Consider the following 8337-nt stretch of genomic DNA (forward strand, 5'->3'; position numbering starts at 1 on the left):
GTTTGATAACCAGTTTACAGGCAAAGCTGTTGGTACCTCAGCAGTGGCTCTTTTTATAGATCCAGAAACTCAATCCCTGTGATGTCCTGGTTTTTGACCCTGGGAACAGCTTGTTCTCTATCACCTGAATCAAAACCTTCTCCAGGGGTATCTACCACAGCACCTCTAATTTCCTTGTTTGCTGTCCCCAGAATTACAGGAATATTAACTTGAGTATCCCATTGTTGTAAAAGATCCCTTCCCCATAGGTTTATGGGTATGTCAGCCACATAAGGTCTCAACTGCCCTGTTTGCCCTTCGGGTCCCACACAGGTAATCCATGGGACACTGTCTTATTCGTGATAATTTACCAATTCCTATAAATTGTGTGTAAACCTTCTGAAGTGGCTAATCTGGATTCCAAGACTTTTAGGAAAGTGTACTAACATCAGCTCCTGTGTCCACCAAACCCTCCATGTCAGCACCACTCATCTGTACCATTCATTTGGGTCTCTAACCATTTGCCACTGTTGGCCAGAGCACAGGCTTTCCAGTACTCCCCAAAGCTCCTGTCCTTTCTACTGGAGCAGCCTTACCCTTGATGTGAAGAAGCAACAGTTGAGCAATTCTACCCTCGAATCAATTTGCATCTCTTTCACATATGCTACGATTTTTATTTCTTCCTTGCTGTACCCATCTACTGTATCTGGATGCACAATAAATCCTTGAGAAGTTAATCCACTTCTTCCCCAGATTATTCCCACTGTCTCTGAGGGTAAGGGAGCACACACAGCAGTGGTTAACTTGTAACCTTCAACCTGAGGGGTATCTGTGGGCAGATCCAAAGCTGTGCTTCCTTCTGTAGCATGCATAAGATCAGAAATACCTAATTTTGATTTTCTTGCCTATTCGGTACCTCCTGCCTGACCGAAGGGACACAGTTCATATTGTTTGCTGTGGACCCTCGACCTGACAGGCCCCTCAGCTCGTTTCCCGATGGCAAGAGGTCACCTCGCATGTCTCTCTTAGACCAGCAATCCACTGACCAATGCTTGCCCTTTCCACAGCGGCTGCAATAGCCTGGAAGCCTTTGTGGCTCACAGGGACCAGAACCTGCTTGTTCTCCGCTACAATTACCGTATTCTCTAGAGTCAATGTACCTGTTATTTTGAGTTCTGAATCTTTTAGCCTTACAATTTCTTTGGAAATGACCAAATTCACCACAATTAAAGCATCAAGCATTTTGATTCCTGATATTTCTAGCTATGATTTGCCCTATGATATTGGCATTATACTCCTGAGAACCAATACCAGTTGTTTCCTTTATCCATTCATCTGCAGGGGCTCCGCGTGCTTTCAATGGTCTGAGTGCTCTCTTACTTTCAGTATTTGCATTCTCAAAGGCCAATATTTCTATCAATGACTGTCTAGTTTCAGGGTCTGTTATGAGCTGAATTCAGCCTCTGTATGAATTTTGTGAAGGCTTCTCCAGACCCCTGTATTATTTTAGTAAATGAGGTAGATTTTTTTCCCAAGTTAGTTCCTCAACCAAATCCCAAGCTCTTGAAGCTGAAACACGACATTGTTCAATGACACCATCGTCAGATTGGATTTGTTCTTGTAAGTCAGCATAGCACCCTTCACCAAGCAGCTGCTTGTTAGTAACAGGATTCCCCTTGCTAAATTACGCTATGCTGGTCTGGTGGCTCTGTGTCCCTACCATGACATTTGTAATTGTCCAGCTTCTAGAACAGCTGACACTAGTGACTTCCAATCTTGTGGAATAACCCTATGTTAGATAGCCCAGTTATTTAGCATTTCTTTGACAAAGAAAGAATGTAAACCATACATTGCAATAGTCTCTTTAAAATGACTTAGATCGGGGACTAGAGAGATGGCTCAGTGGTGAAGAGCACTGACCGCTCTTCCAGAGGTCCTGAGTTCAATTCCCAGCAACCACATGGTGGCTCACAACCATCTGTAATGGGATCTGATGCCCTCTTCTGGTGTGTCTGAAGACAGTGTAATCACATAAAATAAATAAATCTTTTTTTGTTGTTTTTTTGTTTTTTTGAGACAGAGTTTTTCTGTGTAGCCCTGGCTGTCCTGGAACTCACTCTGTAGACCAGGCTAGCCTCGAACTCTCGAACTCAGATAAATAAATCTTTAAAATAATAATAATAATAATAATAATAATAATTTAGATCTAACATTTCTACCAATCTCCAGGTCAATTCATTACAAGCCTCTCCACCGTGGTTACCAGGCATATGGTGCACAAACTGGGAAGGCTGAAGGTGCCTGTGTAGGCCCAAGCACATTGTCTGGTGGTGCACTTGGCTGCACCTAAACCTGTTGTACTGTGCCATTTCCTGCTCTTTCAGGCCTCTAGAAGCAGGGCAGGGCAGCGGTTTACCTTCCAGCCTGGTTTGCTTCCCGCTTTCATCATTCAGTCTCATTCTCCAAGCCTGAATTTTCCCCCTTCCTGTTGGCCCCTTTGTGTTTCCCAAGCACTTCTGCCTCTGTCGGCAAACTCTCCAACAGAAGAGACTTTTCCAGTTTCCCATTAAACTTTTTCAAAATAGGATACATGAAAACTATGAAGCAAAACCAAAAAAAAAAAGAAAAAAAACGAACCCCGTCTGGGAGCGAGACAGGATACCAACCAACAGCAATAGCTGCCATTTTGTCAATCTCCTTAAACAACGTTGCTAAGCCCCCATAATCTGCTGTTTCCTCTATGTTAGAAGCAGAGTTACCCATCATGCCTAAGCCATGTCAGTACGCCTGTAACTTTAATTTTTTTTCAAACTCTATTTTTAATGATGGCTCTTAAATGCTTTAACCTCCCTTCTAGCCCACCACCCACCAGAAGGAGTGGAAAAGAAAGGATAAGAGGGGAAGTGGACCTGTTTAGAAATGGTTCTTTGGAGCAACTCCGTCTGTGCTGTCTGAGATCAGCAGTTCAGTTCAGTTCACAGGTCAGCAGCGGCCGCTCCATCCACTCGAAAACACTTCACGGATACACCAGCAGTTCAGTAGAGTTGGGATAGCAAACAGGAATCAGCAGGGGTGGTGCTACCTAGCAGAGAGAGCCGGGCCTTAGCCTTGGCTCGTGTCAGCAGGGGGGATCAGGGCCGAGAGGAATGCCAGTTCACAGCTGTGTCTCTCTCAGCTAAGTGAAGGTCAGTGAAGACTCAAGACCCGAAAGCATTGCACAGCTAGCTCTATAAGCAAGCCAAGCTCAGCTTCCATCACTGTCGAGTCCTTTTTATACACCCTCCAAACATCACGTGTCCTCCACAGGCCTTGTCTCAGCACGTGAGTCTGTCTCAGCTGACATCACTCTGCCAATCAGCCCAAGTCTGAGGAAGCAGCAAGAAACTGCAACACACCACCAGAAGTTTTTTGTTTTTTTTTTTTTTTTTTTTTTTTTTGGTGCGGTTTCTTTCTATGGAGTCCTGACAAATGCAGCTGAACAACGCATGTAAGGCAGACCAATACATGCATGTTGTTAATGAAGAATCCTTCATCACATGTCCTTTCACATGCTTGCCTTAGCAGAACATCCTTTCTCCTGTGTCTGCTTCAGTGAAAGGTTCCTTCACAAGTCTACCTTAGTTTTTCACCTGTGCCCGTTTGTAAAACATTCCTTCATGTGTTTGCCTTACCAAAACCCCATCCAACACAACTGACTTTCCAAATAACCCTTAAGTTTCCACTTCAACAGGCACCCAAGGTTTCAAAGATGCAAACAACCCTTATGCTAGTGGGCCAAGCCTCTCACTAGCTTCTCCTGCCTGTCTTGCTTCTACCCTGCAGGAGGGAAGATACTGATACTGTGCTGGAGGTCACCTCCCTTTTTCTCTTTTCTTCTCCTCCCCCCATTCTTCTCTCCTCCCCCTTCCCTCCCCTGTCTCCACTTCCTCATTGGCTATACTAGTCAAGTTCCTGCCAGCTGTCAGGGAAGACCCCACAGCAAGACACTGGGACACAGGACCAGAATATGCAGAGGCTACTGGGAGGGCCACAGGGAAACATGACTGAGTCCTGGGTGGGGCCTGAGTAGATCTTACTTCCTGGCCAGCCTGAGCCAGTCCTAATGTTAGCATGTCAGGTCTAGACTAGTGTGGGATAATGAACCATGCAAGGAAACTTGGTAAGATAGAGCCGGTCTGAGTCCCTGGAAACTCAGGGTACACACCTGAGACAGTAGGTGGTTCCCTGCTCCCTACCAGATTCCTGGCCTGGAACCCATAAAGGAAACACATAAGGAAACAAGGAAACATGACCTGTGGTCACATCCGCCCAGAACAGAGTTCTCCATGCTAATGGGGTACCTAGAGGCCCTGAGAGTTTAGCCAATAAGCTCCCCTTCCCAGACATTCCTCCCTGGAAAAGGTACTTAATCTCTGGCCCACCCTGAGAAATAGGTATGCTTCCATTTTCCACAGTGGATAACCAATAAACTGGACCCAGGGACTGTCTCTTTCATCTGTTACCACCTCGGGAGCATGGAGCAGGCCTTCGCCTCCAGAGCTGCTGCTTCAGTCTCCCAAAGAAGGCCCATCTGCACCCTCAGACAACTGCTGCTACTCTGCCAGTGAGCTAAGGCAGAGCTCCCGGCCCCAGCCCCGCTAAGCCATCTCTCCAGCCCCATTTTATTTTCACGTTTCACAATGGAAGTGAAAACGGCCCCTTTTGAATCACTTCTCCCTCCAAAAGTATCCTCTCTGTTAGGAAGGAAGTTCCTTGCCATGCATCTAGTAAACACTGAGGCTCAGCACCAAGATCTCCTGGCAAAAGAGAACAAGAAAAACAAAACGATGAAGAGCGCTTCTGCTCTTATCTGTCTGGCCGCGTCATGCAGGGTCGCGTGGGCACCATCATCAGGCGGGCGGGAGGTCTCATCATTGGAGTTCCGGGCATCATGGGCATGTGGCCTCCCATGGGCGGTCTCATCCCAGGAGCTGGTCCCTCAGGCATCATCTCAGGAGGAGGGGGCCCATCATTGGCGTCATGGGAGGGCCTCCCATGTGGGGTGCAGGCATCATGCCAGGCCGAGGAAGATCCGGGAGACTAGGGGGGAGGTGGGATCATGGCCCCTGCAGGCGGAGGAGCAGAGAACGGAGCCGGAGGGATCTTTCCTTGCTGAAATGCAGCCGTTGTTTTGTTAATCAGGCTCTGGGCCTGCTCTTCCATCCATTTTTGGTAACAGTCTTTCAGATTCTCTTTGTGTTTCCGACCACTGCAGTGTGTCTTCCTCACAGACGGAGAATCGTGGGTAAGATACGTATCACAGTAGTCACAATAAAACTTAGGCATTAGCCGGGCGGTGGTGGCACTTGCCTTTAATCCCAGCACTTGGGAGGCAGAGACAGGCGGATTTCTGAGTTCGAGGCCAGCCTGGTCTACCGAGTGAGTTCCAGGACAGCCAGGGCTACACAGAGAAACCCTGTCTCGAAAAACAAAAAACAAAAAAACTTAGGCATGATGCTCACAGGTCGTTGGCTACCTGGGTTCCATAGGGCTCTCTTGATCCACGTAATCCCTAGAGGCCCTGTCCCTCGAGCTGGTGTGTATCATGACTTACTATATCTGCGCTCCTATGGGTCAACTCGTTATCAGTGTTTATTGGGTGTCCATCTTCTACCAGTAGAGTGAGCTCCGTGAGAGCAGAGACCAGGTGTGTGGTGCTAACCGCTTTACTGCCAGCGCTCAAAATAGCCTTCGTCATGGGGGAAGGTGCTTAATAAATGGTTGTTGAATTAATCCATGAATTTTTCGGTCTCTCTCTCTCCATCTGTCATTCATCTCCATCTGCCGGTAATCCATTCAATGGTTCGCGCTTTCAGAAACCCTCATCTAAAGACTGAGGTATTGGCCTCTCTGCCCAAGGGCACTGCTTTCTGCTGCTCTTCCTGCAGGAGTGCCCATTGTTCTGACCACACTGATGGCCTAGGACTCTGAACAGACCCGAGGGAACCCTATTACCCACAATGCAGCTCGCATGTGCACCTGCTTTGCTTCAATACTCTTCATAGACAGAATGCTTTGGTTTTTTTTTTTTTTTAGCAGATTTTTTTGAGAGACTTTATTTATTTATTTATTTATTTATTTATTTATATGATGAGTACATTGTAGCTGTCTTCAGACACACCAGAAGAGGGCATCAGATCCCATTACAGATGGTTGTGAGCCACCATGTGGCTGCTGGGAATTGAACTCAGGACCTTTGGAAGAGCATGCAGTGCTCTTAACCACTGAGCCATCTCTCCAGCCCCGGCTTTGTTTTTTTTGTTCTAGGAGGATTGAGTCCTCTGGGTGGCCAGGACCCTAGTGACCCACCCTCTTCTATGAAAGCCCTCCCTGATGCTCCAAATCTTGCCACAGAGATGACTTTTTTTGGTGTATATCATGTTTCCTATGATCTTCTCAGCATTGCTGAGTCCTGCGCTGGCAACTCCTTGTACCTATGGGGCAATGGGAAGCAGGGATACTCTTCCAGGCCACCGTCTCTGCAGATCCTTGAGGGGAAAGGCTTCCTGAGTATTGGAGTGACAAGTCCTCTCCACTCAGCCCTGACAACAGGGGTAACTCTTAGTGTACAGGAATCCAAAGCACCATCATGGAGAAAGAGAGTAAGCCTTGGCATGGAGTTGAGATGTGGTCTGGTTTCAGAGGCGGAGGACACATTGCCAGCTGATGGAGTGAGTCTACAGGTTTGTGGAGTTTCCTGGGCAGTGCAGCAAGAAGGTTGGCTCGTGAACTAAGAATGTCCGGGTAGCTCCCTGGGAAAGGGTGGGCATCATTACATCTTCAGGCTTGGTGGGGCAGGATCTGCTTCTGTGGACCAGTAGGTAGCCAGATGACAGTGCCAGCAGGGACAGAGTCAGCTATGCAGTCCCAAGCCCCCGTGTCTACCAACAAGGGTGTCCCTGAGAGCATCATAGGAGAAAGAGGTATTGATTGAAAGCCTAGAGACAGGGGCACAAGTCCCAGCCCTGTCCCCAGCAGGCAGTGTGGCTTTGCCTCTCTCTGAGCCTGTTTCCTCACCATGGGAACAGTGGGGACAGCAACATCTCTGTCCCTCCTAAACAGGGAGGAGTAATAGAACCAGTCTTCTATTGCTGTTTTGGGGAAGAGAATGAGTTACAGGGCCCAAAATGCAGAGTCCTGGGGCATTGCCCAAAGATCCCAACTCCAGAGACCCAGTGGCTGCGTTTGAGTCCTGACTCCAGCACTCTCAGTTTCTGGGGACTTAGGCTGGACCTCTAGGTCTCAGGTGCCTCCTCTGTAAGAGGGGACTAATTATGGTGCCTACTTAGAAGAAACTTAGGGGAATCACAGTGGCAATTCTTGGCACAGGCTATTGTGACACCATTATGGTTGTCACCATGTGGCTTCTCTACCCTGGAAGCAGAAGCAGCAGTTGGGACAGCTTTGGGGCTCTCAGGTGGTTCACAAGCAGCGACACTGGGACAACTGTGAAGGGACTGAGTGTGAGGGCTTTTTGATAAAAGCCTAGAGATGGCTGAGCAATCAATCACCCGGTCATGTGATATGTGTGTGCCTGTGTGTGTGTGCTCGTGCCTGTCTCTATGTGCACATGCCTCTGTGTGTGCATGCCTCTGTGTGAATGCTTCTATGTGTATATATGTGCGCATGTGCCTCTGTGTGTGTGTGTGTGCATATGTGTGCAAACCAGACTCTTTCCTCCTCTCACACCAGAGTTTGTGCTCATGGCTATCTCTAGGGAAGCCTTCCTGACTGCCCAGCTGCTGTATTTAGGAGCTTGGTGGAAATTTGACTGGAGGCCAGCAGCCTAGAGGGCACAGGGCATCCAGATTAGGTTAATCCAGATGGAGACCATGACCTTCCCTTTGGTCTTGGTGAATTCCTGATAGAGGAAGGGAAATTGAGGCTGAGTGGAGGAGGCAGAGGCCGAGGTTGGAGGCAGGGCTATAGAATAAGGAACTGGTAGCAGGTGTGGTCACATCCAGCTTTAACCCCAGCACTCAGGTGGCAGAGGCAGGTGGATCTGTCAGTTAGAGGCTAGCCTGGTCTACAGACGGAGTTCCAGGCCAGCCAGGGCTACACAATGAGAGCCTCTAAGAAGAAAGAAAGAAAGAAAGAAAGAAAGAAAGAAAGAAAGAAAGAAAGAAAGAAAGAAAGAAAGAGCCAGGTGGTGGTGGCACACGCCTTTAATCCCAGCCCTTGGGAGGCAGAGGCAGGCAGATTTCTGAGTTCGAGGCCAGCCTGGTCTACAGAGTGAGTTCCAGGACAGCCAGGACTACACAGAGAAACACTGTCTCGAAAAACAAAACAAAAAAAAAAAAAAAAAAGGAAGGAAGGAAG

At 48.0% G+C, this 8337-nt stretch overlaps 1 pseudogene; it reads right to left on the reverse strand.

Moving 5' to 3' along the window:
• Positions 1 to 4824: 4824 nt before the first annotated feature.
• LOC114609578 lies at positions 4825 to 5304 on the reverse strand (annotated as a pseudogene).
• Positions 5305 to 8337: the final 3033 nt, after the last annotated feature.

This window comes from Grammomys surdaster, unplaced genomic scaffold (assembly GCF_004785775.1).
Source record: "Grammomys surdaster isolate TR1022 unplaced genomic scaffold, NIH_TR_1.0 125977, whole genome shotgun sequence".
NCBI lineage: Eukaryota > Metazoa > Chordata > Mammalia > Rodentia > Muridae > Grammomys > Grammomys surdaster.